This window comes from Lutra lutra, chromosome 4 (assembly GCF_902655055.1).
Source record: "Lutra lutra chromosome 4, mLutLut1.2, whole genome shotgun sequence".
Classification (NCBI taxonomy): Eukaryota; Metazoa; Chordata; class Mammalia; order Carnivora; family Mustelidae; genus Lutra; species Lutra lutra.
In genome coordinates this window covers 100,889,784-100,905,852 of record NC_062281.1, presented here as the reverse complement: position 1 = coordinate 100,905,852, position 16,069 = coordinate 100,889,784, and the positions used below count along the sequence as shown (strand labels likewise).

Here is a 16,069-nt window from a genome sequence, read left to right as displayed (position 1 = left end):
ACCCCGAGGAACAGAGTCTTAAAGCCCGCCGGCATTAAAGAAAAAAATTATCCCAGCACTTGTTGAAACAGTAAGGCAGACTTTATTTAGAACTATTGCCAACAGGTGTCACAGCTGTGGCAAAGGGGCGAAAGATCAGGTTCAACTCCAAATCCAAAAGGACAAATGGGGAACCAACAAGAAGAGTGAGGGGTCCGCACAAGGAAAATGTCTAAGAGGTCCCATCAAGGGTAGGGGGATTCTTGCTAAACCGGCTTAACAGGATTCTTGCTGAAGGTTAAGGACCTTTACGTCAAAGAAGGGGGATGGAGAACTTGATCAGATATCATGCGTGATACCCTCCTCAGCGGGGTTATCTCTAAAGCCGGCCACACAGGCCCAGAAAGGCGGGGGAGGGCTCGAGATGGCGCAGGGGAGCCTGACTAAAGTTTGTCTTTGTCACTAGATGTCTGGGGCAGAGTGGCACCAGATGATTCTGGAGAGATACACAGGAACCAAATAAGGAGGGCTTTGTGAATCTGGTTGTCCTAAGAGCTCTGAAAAGTTTTGATTGGAAAGGAGGGTTGTGACACAATCAGGCTGTGTCTTCTTCGAGTTGGCTCAGCCCATTACAGAGAAGGGACTGGAGGGGCCAGACGCCTCAGAAGACAAAGCTATGGTCACGGAGAGAGAAGACAAAGGACAGACCAAGATGGAGGTGAAGGTAGAAACAGACATAGAAGGATCTGAGACATTCAGAAGGTAAAATGGACAAGACTCGGTGACAGATTGGTGGCAGAGAGAAAAAGGTATAAGTGAATCTCCTGGGGTCTCGTTTCATCTTCACTACAATCCTATAGTAAACACAGTATTATTTTCTCAACTTTATGGATGGGGGATTTGGAAACTCACGGTAGATAAGTGACTTGCTTGGGTCCCACAGCGAGTAGGTGGGGCCATAAAGTCACTCTCTTTCCACTGCGCTCACCCTGGGGTCAGGCAGCTCTTCCTGACAGAGTCCATTCCCCTTGTTGTGCCTCTGAAGCTATGGCTCTTCAGTACCCCTGGCCCTGTCATTCACCAACATTCCCGTCTCGTCAATGCCGAGGGAAAATAAATAAAAATACAATCACGGAGGCTGGCTGCAGTTTGAGTCAGTTGACCTCCACTAGAGAGTACAAATTGATTTCTTTGCTGAGGAGAGTGACTTCCTGGGTTTCTCTGGCAATGAAACTGAGGGTCCCCTGGGTAGAACTGAGATGAGAAAAGTTTGGGCCACAAGGAATTAAATTGCTCTGCCTAGCAAAGCTAAAGACACTTTGGACCAAACCACTCCTGCGGCCTTAGTGCCCAGCACACAGGCACTCAACATATTTTTGTTGAAACTCTGGAAGCGGGGTCCAGCGATCCCTGATTTAACAATCTGGTTTCCAGATGATTCTGATATACCCTCAAATCTGAGAACCTCCAATCTTTTTTTTTTTAACTTTTTTTTTTTAAGATTTTATTTATTTATTTGACAGAGATCACAAGTAGGCAGAGAGGCAGGCAGAGAGAAGGGGGGAAGCAGGCTCCCTGCTGAGCAGAGAGCCCGATGCAGGGCTGGAGCCCAGGACTCTGAGATCATGACCTGAGCCAAAGGCAGAGGCTTTAACCCACTAAGCCACCCAGGCGCCCCTTTTTTTTTAACTTTTTTAAAAGAAGATTTTATTTATTTATTCGTCAGAGAGCAGGAGCGCACACAAGCAGGGGGAGTAGCAGGCAGAGGGAGAAGCAGGCTCCTTGCTGAGCAGGGACCCCGATGCAGGGCTCGATCCCAGGACCCTGAGATCATGACCCGAGCTGAAGGTAGTCACTTAATGGATCAAAACAGTCACTTAATGCCTGGAGCCACCCAGGCATTCCTAAGAACCTTCAATCTTTAAAAGCTTTTTCTTTTCTTTTAAGATTTTATTTATTTATTTGACAGAGGGATAGAGAGAGAGCACAAGCGGGTGGGGAGGGAGGCACAGGCAGAGGGAGAGGGAGAAGCAGGCTCTCCAACAAGCAGGGAGCCCAATATGGGGCTCACTCCCAGGGCCCGGGGACCACGGCCTGAGCCAAAGGCAGATGCCCAACCAACTGAGCCACACAGGTGCCCCCAATCTTTGAAAGCTTTTTATAACACTGTCCATATAATCCTCAGACCCCAAATCCTCAACGAAAAGCTGTTGCACGCAAGAATCTTCCTTCAGTAGTGCTTCAGACAACAAAGGACAAAGACCAACCATCCCAGAGTTTCTGACAATGACCAGTAGGCAAGGAAAGACGAGGTCAAGAGTTGGGCAAGGTTATAGAAGCAGGCTGCAGCTCAAATTGACCTGAGAGCAAACATGAGAACCACCCCCAAATGTGGTGTAAACACTCATTGTTTGCTTCCCAAACATCCATCCCGATTTTTCTCTGCTAATGGAATGAATGAATGAACGAATTTTCATTTGAGGTTATAGCTTTTCCCCACACTTAATCCATAGCTCCAGACAGAGCACATGACCCAGATCTAGCCAATCAAAGCAACTCTTCCCCCTGATCACAATGAATGATTGAAGGATGAACATAAAGTCCAAAAGGAGCCCAGAGAACAGAGTGGGATTTTTCTCAGACTACTGGGAAAGAAAGAGGAGAATATGACCAGATACGAAGCCTGAGTGACTCTGCTTACTGCCAACTGAGGAAGAAAGCATGTCTGAAAACAGAACCAACACAAAAGTAGAGTTAAGAGTTACAGAGAGAGAAACCTGGTCCTACTAACATTTTTTTGAGAAGCTGGATCAAGCCTTATCTGAAGACAGCCTTATCCTGGACTTCTTCAGTGCATGAGCTAATGAAGACCAGTTTTGCTTTGGCCAGTTTAGTTGGAGTCTTCTGTCCCTTACATAGGGAGGAATCCTGACTATATGTAAAACAGTGGATCGAATGATGTTATTTGGAAAGTGTGGTTACAGAAAGAAAGACAACTGGGTTCAACCACAAGTCCACCTCCCCTCAGGACTATGAGCACCTGAGGTCAGACCTATGTGTTATTTCTCGTGGTAAGGATAATCGCCATGCAATGGTCCCTTTAGGAAGAAAAGGAGCACAAAAAGAAAGCAAGGTGGCAGAAAGAAAAGGTGAGGAGAAATGTACAGATCCCTTCCAACTTGCATCCCCTGGTCACTCTGTTAAAGGCTGACCACACCTTGCAGGGGCCCAGCAAGGGCCGTGAAATAGGAAATGAGGGCATAGAAGCTTTTAGCATCAGCCTACTCCAAAGGGCCACTTACCAGGAAATTGCCTAGAAATGATGATACAGTCATAACTGGGTCATTACTTTCCCTAGAAATATTTCTCCCTTTTGTGAGCAACAAGGACCCATTCAACCAACTATGTGGTACCTCAGTTGAAAAAACGGACCAGGGGAAGTGTGTAATTGGCTCTTCTCAGATCGAAACTGTAGGGCAGCTCGGCTGAGCCGAAGTTCTGTCTCTGACTATAGCACAGAAATTACTTTTTGCTTAATGTCAGCCCATGTATAGGCTGACATGGGAGGAAGTGGGGATAGAGGAAAAGAGAAAGAGAACAAGCCTTCCGGTCAGTTTCAGCCCTTCTGGCAAGACTACTCAGCCCAGGAGGGGGCTCTGGCTCCAGACTTTGGGGAGAGAAGTCACCCGGGACAGAGGAGGAACAGGAAGAGAGACTGAAAGGGGAGAGTCTGGAAGAGAGGGAAAGAGTTAACCTTTAATGAACTAAGTCAATTTATCAATTTAAAAAAAAAAATGGCTAACTGAAATCTTTTCCCATCTGTTTGCCTCTGTGAAATTTATATTTGGAAATAACAAACATAACATCAACTAGTTTATCAAGTCGTCATCTGGTATCTGTCCATAATAATTTAATAATTTCAGAGATTAGAATGAAAAGGGAAATTTGGGACTCATTCAAAGGGGCATGGAGTTTTCTTCCAGAGACCTATGACTAATCTGTTGTTTGGTTATGAGGGCGTGAGTTAAAAATGACCCCAATCCTCGGGAACTTGCCTGGGTGATTTGGGAACTTCGTGGCTTGTCTCATCTAATTCCAGGAATTTTGTGTCTGGGCTAGGGCCACCAGGCAGCCCCAGTAATGAAAAGAACAGTGAGTCACAGAGGCCTGGGCTCCATCCCACTCTGTCCACCTGCGGGCTCCACGGGACAGTGATGCAGGGGAAACTGTGGGATTGAGGTCAAGAGGACCTCGCTCTTTGACCTCAGTCAAGCTTCTCAGCTATCTACTTCTTACACTCCCTAAATCTCAGTGACTTCCTGAGTAAAAAGGAGATTACAGTAACCGTCTTAAAGGTTTGTGGTGAGAATTAAAAGAAATAATGTGCCCGCTGTGAAGTAGGCACTGAACAAGTTGGCTGATGATGTTAGAGGTTCTAACCTCTCTGCACTAGCTTTGTTATCTGAAAAACCAGAATAGTAATCACCTCTTAGGCTGATCACAAGGATTATATATGTAAAGGATCGCATGTGTGAAGATCACAAGGATTATACATGTAGAGATTACATAGGATTGTACAGGTAATATAGGTAAAGCACCTCGGCACAATGCCTGATACAGGGAAATTTCATGTCTTTCCCATTCCTCCCCAACCTTCCCCTAGCCGGTCCAGGATAAGAGTATTGCCGCTGCCTCATGGCCAAGCTGGCCCCAATATTTAGCGAGAAGCCAGAAGAATCTGTCCCTGAAGGTGGTCCTTGGAGCCCCTTACCGGCTGAGCGCTGGCCTACATCCATAAAAAGGAAAAACGGCCAGATGAGAAGCCTTCCTTGAGCGCCTGGGGATGGCCAGGAGGGAAGGGAACGGCTGCAGGACTCATCGCTGGGCACTAGGGGGAGCAATAAGCTCGGGAACACAGTGAGGACGACGCCCAAAATCTCTCCACTCCCTCTGTGCCCTAGTCGCCCAGTTGGGCCTATCCAAGCCGGAAGAGAACGCTTAGGGATTACTGGGAAAGGCCTTTGTGGGGATAAATGACGGGAGAAAATGCAGGGATCTGTAGAGAGGGCGCACCTTACCTCCTGCGTCAGCTTGATACCAGCCTAGAAAGCTCTCCTTGGCTTCTAGACTTCTACCTTTGGGTCTTCTGGGGAAGGAATTCCATGTCGGTCAAGGAAAACCTGAAGTAGGGAAGACTGGCCACTTTTCCCAGTCATTCCAACTTCTACATTTAGCCCCCTAGCATCTCAGCAGTCCCAGTGGCTCACAGCTAGAAGAAGTCTTATAGAGAGCCCCAGAAATTGAACCCCCAGATGTTAGCTGAAGGACTGGAGCCCAGAAAAGAGAATGAGCTTGAGCAAGATCTCCCAGACAGTTTATAATAATCCCTCAGAGGTCACCAAATACTTTCATGTCTATCATCTGTCTTGGAATATCACCACCACCAGATTTTGGGGTCAGGAACTATTCCATTTTACAAACAGGGAAACTGAGGTTCAGGTAAGTACCCATAACTCTCCTCTTCCCTACTAAATTTCCATGGCCACCCACCATCCCCTCCTTTCTTGCTTTCCCTTGTTTTAAATAGGTCTGAACTATACTCATAACCTCAGGAAGATTGCTACACAGCTCCAAGTAGTCCATAAATCTTGTGGCATTCCCCAAACTCTCAACCTATCCAGCATGATAGAGAGATGATAGAGCAAAGTAATTAGGAAGGTACTCTTTGGGATCAGATCTGAGTAAATATTCATTTACTTCTCTTACGAATTCCATGACCATGAACTTCTCTGTGCCTCAGCTTCTTCATCTGTAAAATGGGAATATTCATCCCTATCTCTTGGAATTCTTTTATAGGTTAAATAAGATGAACCGTAAGGCAATTTCACAATGCCTGGCATATACATAAAGACTTGAGAAATGTTTCTGGTATATACAATTTATCATATAGTCATAGAACTGAAATGACCTTTAAGAATCAGTTCCTTAGTTTCATGCCATTTACCAATGAACTTAAATGGAGTTAAGTGAGGAATGTTACTTTGTGAAGTAGGTTAGCATACTGGTTTGAATGGTTTTCTGTCCTTCCCAAAATTCACGTCTACCTGGAACCTCAGAACGTGAACTTGTTTGGAAACAAACACCTTTACAGATGTAATGAGTTAAGACAAGGTGGTACTAGATTAGGGTGAGCTCTAATCCAATGGGACTGTTATCCTTATACATCCTTATAAGGAGAAAAGAGGAGGTACGGAGACAAAAGACACCCAGGAAAGGCCACATGAACACAGGCAGAGCCTAGAATGATTTAGCTACCAGCCAAGGAAAGCCAAGGATGGTCTAAGCCACCAGAAGCGAGAAGAGAAGCAAGGAATGGATCCTTGCTCAGGGCTCCCTCCCTCAAGGAGCCAACCTGCCAACACCTGGATTTCAGACTTCTAGGCTTCAGACTGAAAGTGAGTAAGTTTCTGTTGTTTTAAACCATCCAGTTTGTGCTGATTTCCAGCAGCCCTAGGAAACTCATATGGTTTGGGGAGAGGGAGAACTCCAACAGAACTCTTTATTTTTCCCCCACTTCTAGTCTACTCCATCATTAACTCCCCAGACCAGCAAATAAACATTTGTGGAACACCTACCTAGGAAGTTTACCTATTTGGAGAAAAATCGACACAAGCTATAATTGTGACCAGTTCTTATGAAGTTGTTGCCTGAAACACAGTAGTTGTCTGAAACACAACATTTACTGGCAAGTTGATAAAGCTAGAGATATACAAATGTAATACAAACTTAAGATATTATTATGAACCCACTCTCTACCTCTGCATACACCTTTGTACCAGACTTTAAATTTATTTACATGCTTTTCATATCGAAGAATCATAAAACTTCAGAACCGTCTCACACTGCAGCCTAAAGGTCACCATGGGCTTTACAAAGCCTGCCTGTTCACTACCTCCAGAGGTGATGAATTAAAAGGAAAGCAATCTGAACACCCTTAGGACTCTGATTCCTCTCAGACAGGGATGATGTCATTCTTGGAGATCCTCCCACACTCACTCAGGAATGGACAGAGGGAGCCAGGAAGTCAGGAGAGCTGCTGATTACCATCAAGGAAGTAAACCAGGCTGGGAGGCGAATGGGTGGTGGTGGGTCAGCAGCTACAAAGGAAAGGAGGGGAAGAAGGGAGGAGCTGATTCACTAGGACAACTCTTAGGGTGACTCAGAAGCTAGCAGAAAATAGCCTGTTCTCCCACATCTGCCTCATTGTCGGGCAATGAGGCACTTCCCTCATTGCAAATGCAGAGGCAGGGCGAAAGGGAGGAGGAAATGGGATTTTTCACATTTGTGGACCTATTCCAGCACCCCCCACTCTATGTTTTTAACCATTTCAGACATTCTGTTTCAAGTCAGGTCAGTGTTCACTGAACACCTACTATGTGCCTGGCCTTCATCGTGCCTTTCGAATTGTCTGCTCTCCTGAACACAGGGCATGATCCCTTTCGGTTCTGAATTTCCTATGTCATTACTTCAAAAGCACTTGGCCAGCTGCTGAGCTTCTCAGTACAGTCTTGCTGTCCTTAAATAGGGATGACTCTCTCAAGCCTCGCAGGCAGGCATGGAGCCTTTTTCTGGCTCTGATTCTGGTTTTGTATATACTCTCCCAGGCCCATTCTGTGGACCCGTCCTCCTCGTGAGAGTCCGTGTGCGGTAAGCAGAATATGGCACAGGTTTAGAGTCATATAACCTCGTTGGAAGTTCTTTCTTTACTATTTACTAGTTCTATGCCCTTAGTTATTTGAGTTCTTTTCATTGCTATCTTCTCATCTGTAAAATGGGCAGGATGATGTCTATCTTACAAGTTAGGACAGATTTATCATATAATAGCGGAGATTAAGTAAGATAGCATATGAAAGTGCCTGTCACAGTGATGAATATCTTCCTAGATCAATACTATGCCCCTAGTACTATCTTGCTCAATAATAATTGTTATGATTAAGAATAATATATTAAAAACAATACATTACTTAGCCATTATAAATTTTAATTGTAACATAAGTATTTATTATATTGTATTTTAAAATAATGTGGTTATTATTTATTATTTTTTATTTATTTATTTACAGACAGAGATCACAAGTTGGCAGAGAGGCAGGCAGAGAGAGAGAGGGAGAAGCAGGCTCCCCACTGAGCAGAGAGCCCGATATGGGGCTGGATCCCAGGACCCTGAGATCATTACCCGAGCCAAAGGCAGAGGCTTTAACCCACTGAGGCACCCAGGCGCCCCGGTTATTATTATTTTAACCAGCTAAATAGATCTGGTGACCTGGAGAGCAGTCTATGGGAAAGGAACCCAGAAATCTTAACCTCTGATAGGGATGCATCCCTATCCCAGGATAGGGATGGTCCTGGAAGGCTTGCTGCTAACAGCAAAATCTGCATTCCTGTGTTCACAAGAAGGGACAGACATTTCTTGCATCTTCTACATTGCCCTTTGTTCCAGCTTCACTGCAAACGCCATTGCCCCACAATATAATAGGGCCAAGAACACAAAAATATCCCCTCATCGGACACGCATATTGACAGACTAATTTGCAATCACTCGACTTTTGCCTGGAAGGCAGGTGGGACTGGGTTTTGCCCTCCCTGGTGCTACCCAGTGGCCCCGCGCCAGGAGCTCCAGTGCTAGTACATCCCTTCCAAATGTAATGGGAAAAGAGAAGGCCAGGTTGGGGCGGGGAGGTGGGGGTGTCTCCGGGTTTATCATCTTTACGTTCTTGCTTCTAGCACCACACCCACAAGCTGGTCCAAGAGAAAGAGACAGCAGGAAAGACACGTTACCAGGTTTGCGACAACTAATTCTAAAGCATACGCCAAAGGGCATTTCATTTATTAACATTTTGGGTAGAATGAAACGTTAATGTGCCCAATCAACCTGAGCTCCCAAAGCCCGCCATTCCTAAGCCTCCCAGACTAGGAGGGTAAAGCACGAAACACTCGGCACCGTGCTGCCCAGAAACCGCATACAAGGTGGAAAGTTGCAGAAGCCGAGCCGGGAGGGGAGCAAGCCCACCCCGGAGCCCCGGCCGGAGGAGCTCGCTTCCTCCAGGAAGTGACGCGGGCTCAATCCCAGCCCGGCTCTCCCCAAACAAAAGGGATCTTGGGGCCCCGGGAGGAGCCTAAATGACTTTGGAGAAGCCCCTCCTCCAGCCAGCGCGGATTGGTGCCCGTGCTGAGGAAGCGAGGTGGCGATTGGCCCTGGTGAATGCCATTGCGCCCGTCTCGCGGTTGAGGGGCGGGGCCTCAGGAGGCTTGGATGGGAGCGGGTGGCGGAGGCGGCGGGGAGCAGAGTCCGGAGCGCCGGGAAAAGGTAGGAGCCGGCAGGGCTGGGGCTTGGCGGTGGCTGGGGGGCCGGGTTCTCGAGAGAAAAGCAAGAGTAGGACCACCGGTGTTCTCCCACCGCCGTCCCAACTGCCACTTGCGCCCATCCCCTGAGGGGGCGGGGCCGTCTCCTCCGCCTCCCGGTATTCCCCGAGGAGGCGGCTCCTCATCCTCCGAAGGTCCTCGCAACTACTTATTGTCCCCCGTCAATCCCAGCTCCGTATAAGAGGCTTCCCTCCTGACACCCCTCGTTTAAGGGTCCCGCTCGCCTGGCGCCTCAACCTTGGGGAGGGCGCACAGGTTCCCATTCTCTAGGCTGCCGCCCCCACCCCCATACGGTACCCCCGGGAACCCAGACATCCGTCCCTACACTTGTCCCTGCTCGCCAGAGTGGGACCAGAGCGAGTTTCACCCGTAAGATAAAAATCAGTATTTTCCCAAAAAGATGGGTGAGGCAGAAATCAAGACCCTATCTAGACAGCCAGCTCCACAGAAGAAGCGGCCTTCCCCCACTTCAGTTCTTCCCATCCCCCACGCTCTGATACTCAGGCTTCCTCTTGAAGCCCCTCGGATCCTCTCTTCCCTTGGGCGGGGGAGGGGTAAGGTGGCGCGGGCCCAGAGCTCACCTGCTTCGGGACTGTTTTAGACTCTGGAGGAACGGGAAATACTAACTCCCCGCTCCCCCTTCACCCTTTGTGCTGTCCCTCCAATCTCTGCTCCTTGAGGGAGAACCCAACTTCTAAGGCTTTTTCAGGTTTGAGTTGCGTTTCATTTTGCCTTTCTACCCTATTTCTGCCTTGGGAACTTGATGAAAAACCATCCCTTTCTGTTTCACAGATAGGTGGGTGTGTTGGTTATCTGCAGAGTTGGCCTTACGTGGGTAGAATGCAGTGTATATTGTTGGACTGCTAGTGAATAATAGCACGTTTTCAAATAAAACAGTGTAGATAAGTATACAAAGAGCATTAGATTAGGACTGAGTATCTCCCAGTCTAGGGTGGGCTGGTCCGTTGCTCAGGGAGACTGCAGTTAACCTTGAAGGTATAGTTCTGTTGAAACAAAAGGCAGGAAGTGTTTGAAGAAAATTCAGGTTCAGCCATCTAGGTTTATCATTAATCCCCTCTGTGGCCTTTAGTTACTCTGTAGCCCCTTTTTTTAATGGCGGGTTTTTCCTTCCAGAGGAAACTGAAACACACATGATGTTATTGACTGGTTTTGAAACAGTGGTATCACCTGCCAAAATTTAAGGGATGAGAAGTAAGAGCCAGGTTTAAATCTCAGAGATAAGGATAAATAAAAAGCAAGGTCAGCTCCAGCTATTCATGGACCTGTAACCACCAAGAAGTGTCTCTGTATTGTGCTCATAAAGGCTTTGTCAAGTTGACCTTCATTTCAGCAGGTGCAAAATACTGATGATTTTGGCCTCTTGTTAATGATATTGAATCCCCAGTAATCATCTATCGGTACCACTTCCATGTATTAAAATTTGCCATATTTTTTTAACATCGTTTCTTTTGCTTTCAAGTTTATCTTACTACTGTTATCTGTAGCCAGGCTTATAGCCGTGAAATGCAAAGAGTTGAAATCATGGTGGGCAGTTATAATGGCTGTCTCTTACCTTCCTGATTAGACTTTCTGAAGGTAGACTTCCTGAAATTTATTATTTTTGAATAGCTAGCTTTGAAGTTTTCAGAGCCACTCTTAGTGCTCACAGATCTGTTCAGTGATTGTTTCCAGACCGCCAATAAAAAAGCACAAAGAAAGAACCGTGTGGTAGGTCTCCCCAGCAAACAAAACTTACTGTGATAGGAGAGGGTAAGACATGGGCCTCCGGCAAAAGCAGCAGAAAAAAACTAAAAGCAGAACAGGAAATCCCAAAAAGATATATCTTATTACATGAGCAGAGAACAGAAAATAAACTGAGCTAAGAGACTAAGAACCAAAGCAGTGATGATTGCCAGAGCCTTAATGAGCAGAGACGAAAAAGCAAATAATGCTCTTTGGTTATTTGGCCCAGCAAGCAGGACCTGTCTGGTACACGTTTGGGTCTTGGAAATCTTTGCTCTGACTTTTTCTTTTCTTTTCTTTTTTTTTTTTTAAGATTTTATTTATTTATTTGACAGAGAGAGATCACAAGTAGATGGAGAGGCAGGCAGAGAGAGAGGAAGGGAAGCAGGCTTCCTGCTGAGCAGAGAGCCCGATGCGGGACTCGATCCCAGGACCCCGAGATCAGGACCTGAGCCGAAGGCAGCGGCTTAACCCACTGAGCCACCCAGGCGCCCCTGCTCTGACTTTTTCAACAACTGTTTGGTCATACTAGATGAGGAAAAGCATTGTATGCCAGAGGATTTTATGTATATATCTACTCTATGTGACTTAATTATAAATTCGTTGAGAGCAGGTAGTAGTAATTCTTTTTTAATCATTGTGTGTTTCCCAGTCCCTGGGACAGGTGTTTGTTGACCTTTGTTTGAAGCTGTCACCTTAGGGTAGACTAGAAAGATAAATTGCTGATAGGATATGACACAACTTAGTATAATCCGTTTCTTTTTGCTGTGATTTTACATTATTTTCCCTACCTGATGTCTTAGGAAACTCCAGTATCTTAAGTGACTCTAAAATATTGAATTTCCTATAAGAAAATATCTGTTGTGTATATATATATATATATAATTTTGCTCTAATGAAATCTGAAACAGACTTACTAATGTAATCACTGCTAGTCGTTTTGGAATTTTATTTCTCTGAGACTCTGACCTGAGTGGAATGAGGTGAATTTAGGAGAGCACACTAGGAACTGATTGCTGGTTTTTAAGAATGGTTTCCGAGTGTTTGATTTGGACAAGTTACTCATCTACTTTGGGATTTTTTTCAAGTGGATTTTTAGTCAATTTTGTGCTTTTCTGAACTAGCACTAAATACATGAACAGGGACACAAATAGAATTGGGTCCCTGAATGGAATCATGTGGACTGATAGGGTGGGCCCAGTGCACTCGGGTCTATAATGGATGTGTCTTGGCAGAATCAGGTTTGCAATGCTACCAGTTTATTTGCAGAACAGGATTGGAATTCTTGGCTTTTTTGAGTGTAGGAGACCCATGTTTCAAGGGGCTGCCATTGAACTGGCATCTGGTGGCATGATATGAGAAGCAGAGATTTATTTCTAGAGGAAATATGTCCAGTCTCTCTGGTGGTTGACCCCAGGAATGACTTGTCAGCCTGTTTCTGAAGGCCCATTTTTTCTTATTTCCTACATGTTTGCTGCTAATAACTAAAAATCACATCTTGTAAGTTGCAGTTCAAAGCATTTCAAAGACAAAATGGCTTATTTGTTTTGAAGCTATAGAGTGTGGGAGTTGACAGCAGAAACTCTAAAGGCAAACCTGGGTTCAAATCCCAGCTCTGCTGCTCTTTTACAAAGTGTGCCCCAGGCAAGGGCAGTTTTCTATCTTACCACATCCCGTTTTCCTCAGCTGTGACGTAGAAGTAATTTTTAGAGTTGTTTTTTTTTTTTAAGGTTTACATGAACTAATGTATAAATAAATCACAGAGCGAGGTCCCTGGCATATAGGAAGCATACAGTATTGGTAGGTATTATTGCTGTCCTTACTAGCACTTTGCATGTGAATTACAGAATTTAGTGTTAAATATTCTTTTACTCCTTTGGCATTTTAACGAAAGTAAATAATCAGTATATGACTTTAGTTATCATTTGGTTGCTTTTAACTATTTTAGTATATAGCTAAGATTCCTAAGTTGAGGAAACAAAGCTTCTATACGTCATGATCTCAGACATCTGATACAAGGATACAAGGATTTTTAGGGGAGTATGTATGTCCGCCTCATAGAGTGTATATTTCATAATTTTGTCATGCAAATTATCTTCCTTGAATTTTTTGGCCTGAGAAAAAGAAAGGCAAGGGATTCAACCATCTTGTGTCTTCTCTGACTTGTCAGTTGCTACAATCCAAACTCTACCATCTTAAGTACCTCCATCCTCAGTGTCCTATAATTGGTTTTGTGGACATGGGGATGACAGTACAGGGTTGCACCTTCTGTTAGATTTAAGGATTTTCAGTGGTAATTTTGATCAAAAGTGGTTTTTGCCTTTTGAAGACAGCTCCCCCAACTGCCCCCAAAGTAAGGAGCGATGATGATGGGAACAGATGAGAAGAAACAATAGACAGGAGTTAAGAGTGGAGGTGAGAGGAGTTGAGGACAGGGGTGTGTGGGTTGAGGAAAACAGGACTACAAGCAGGCATTGAAGTAAAGAATGCAGTAATATGGTTCCTCTTTGCCAAGTATTTCCAAACTCTGTATTTCGGGTCCAAAGCCAGAGTTTCCCATCTAAATGTATCCTTTGCTGCTAAATGAAGCCTTTCTGACTTGTGGAGCCACAAAGAATGTTATCCTTAATTGTTACTGAGTTCAATAAAAACTAGAAAAGAAAATAGGAGAGCACAGGATGATGGGGTTTACAGACCAAAAAAACTTCTGACCTTGAGCCTTAAGAGCATCTGCTTGGGTCCTTTCTACACAGCTGCTAGGCAGGGCAAGGCTGAAGAGTGCTGTAGGTTTGCCATCCTAGACTGGTGAGAGCCAGGGAAGAAGTATGGCAGGGAGAAGCAAGCAAGGAGGAATTGTTTTAACAAGAAGTAAGAACTGTAAGTTACAAAAGAGAAAGGAACAAAGGGTAAGTGACTGGTAGGTTATAGGAAAAAGAGAGAAGCACTAACTTTGCTTTGGGGAGGTGTGGGGGAAGGGGTGCCCCATCTCTCAGTTTCTGCCAGCCAGACCATTCTGTTGCAGCAGGTGGTTCAGGAATAAGGACAGAACAAATCTGGTTCTTAAGTGATTTAATAGTTGAGGATACAAAAATGATCAGGTCTCATCCCATGCATGAGCTCCTTCCTATTGCCTCTTGTTCTTAAACTGAAGGCACAGAAGGAATTTTCTTAAAAGGCTCTACCCATGAAGACTTCTCCACTTCGAAACCTTTAGTCTTCCCCTACACTGACTCTTAACACATTTCGTTCTTCTTGGGAGTCTGATGACTTCTCATTCAGCATGTCTCACATCAGTGACCATTTTCCTCTAAAACCAGTTCCTTTTCTAACATCCCTGTTTCTGTTAATGGCGTCATCATTCTAGTCAATCAGTCTAAAAGTTCAGCCAAGCTGGGATAATTTCGCCTCCTGTGTCATAGAATGGAACCAGTACCAAGTTACTGTAAATTCTGCACGACGTCTCCTGCATCCATCATTTCTCTTCCATCCTGACTGCTGCCATCCTACTTCACACATTTTTGCCTCATCCCTGCACTGTTGAAGTTTTCTCTTAACTACTTTTTCTGCTTCCAATTTTTCAGTCAAATCAGCTCTTTCCCTTCCTAAAAGTATGCTTCTCTTATGAAATTTACCTGATGAAAAATGTTTAGTGGCTTCTCATTTCCTAGAAGATAAAGCCCAGTCTTGCTGGCTGTAATTCAGGGCTGTACATTTCTTTCCAACCAGCATACTTTATTTTTTTTTTAAAGATTTTATTTATTTATTTGACAGAGAGATCATAAGCAGGCAGAGAGGCAAGCAGAGAGAGAGGAGGAAGCAGGCTCCCTGCTGAGCAGAGAGCCTGATGCGGGGCTCGATCCCAGGACCCTGAGATCATGACCTGAGCCGAAGGCAGCGGCTTAACCCACTGAGCCACCCAGGCGCCCCCCAACCAGCATACTTTAAAAAACCCCTTTGAAGCACACTGCTAGGTGCTAAGTTTAATCAGCTTGAGTTTGTCAAGGAGAGAGGTCTTAGAAGACAGGTATGAAAACAGAAGAACTGATACAACAGAAGGTCGTAATTGCTCCTGGGTTATAAATATAGATACATAACCACTATGCATTTAACATAATATAAAAAATAGCCATGTTATGTTTAGAAAATCAATTTCTCAGGCATTAAGTTAAAATTGTGACTTGAAAAAAAATTGTGACTTGATTAAAAGCTTTAAAAAATTCTGTGGAAATGAAGTCATGCTTTTCACCTGTGTCCTAAAGTCACAAAAAGCTAGTGTTGGCAGAAGGATGTCCTTTTCTTTTCCCAAGTATGGAGATAACCATTGGCCTGAACAAAATGCTGTGCATATTTCTGAGCTGTGACCTTTAACCTGCCAAGTCAGAAGGAGTAAACTTGTTTTGATTTCTAAATTAGACACATGAATAATAGAAAATGGCAACTCACAGGAAAAGTAAAACTTCATTATCTTTGCTAATGAAGCCACATATGTGCTCCAGGGATGAGAACTGACCAGCTACTCATTTTAACTGGTGGATATCCTGTTAAAGTAGTTAGTATTAGCCCATTTTATAAATGAAGAACTGAAAACTCAGAGGTTAAGTGGATAGAGGAATGCTGAAGTAGCAGAGGCAGGATGCAAACCTAGGTCTGTCCTATTCCAAAGCCCACACAGCTTTTTGCTGCAACATACCACCTCTCAGGAGCATTACTGTCCCTGAGGAACCTTGGAGCAAAAACAATTGCTAGGTCCATTGTCGGTAATTTTCAGCTGATAGCAAATTGTTAAACTTTTATTTTTTAAATCCATGATCTGATTTAGAATACAAAAATTAAAGGGTGGCTGGGTGGCTCCGTCGGTTAAGCTTCCCACTCTTGATTTCAGCTCAGGTCATGATCTCAAGGTCCTGAGATCTAACCTCAAGTT

At 44.7% G+C, this 16,069-nt stretch overlaps 1 protein-coding gene across 1 annotated transcript in view; it reads left to right on the top strand.

Annotated features, from left to right (window-relative positions):
* Positions 1–9,242: 9,242 nt before the first annotated feature.
* Positions 9,243–16,069, top strand: part of CTTNBP2NL (CTTNBP2 N-terminal like) — a 51,274-nt gene continuing 44,447 nt past the window's right edge. Inside the window, exon 1 of the mRNA XM_047726676.1 lies at positions 9,243–9,346. The gene's annotated coding sequence lies outside the window, so the exon portion shown is untranslated. The remainder of the gene's footprint in view (positions 9,347–16,069) is intronic.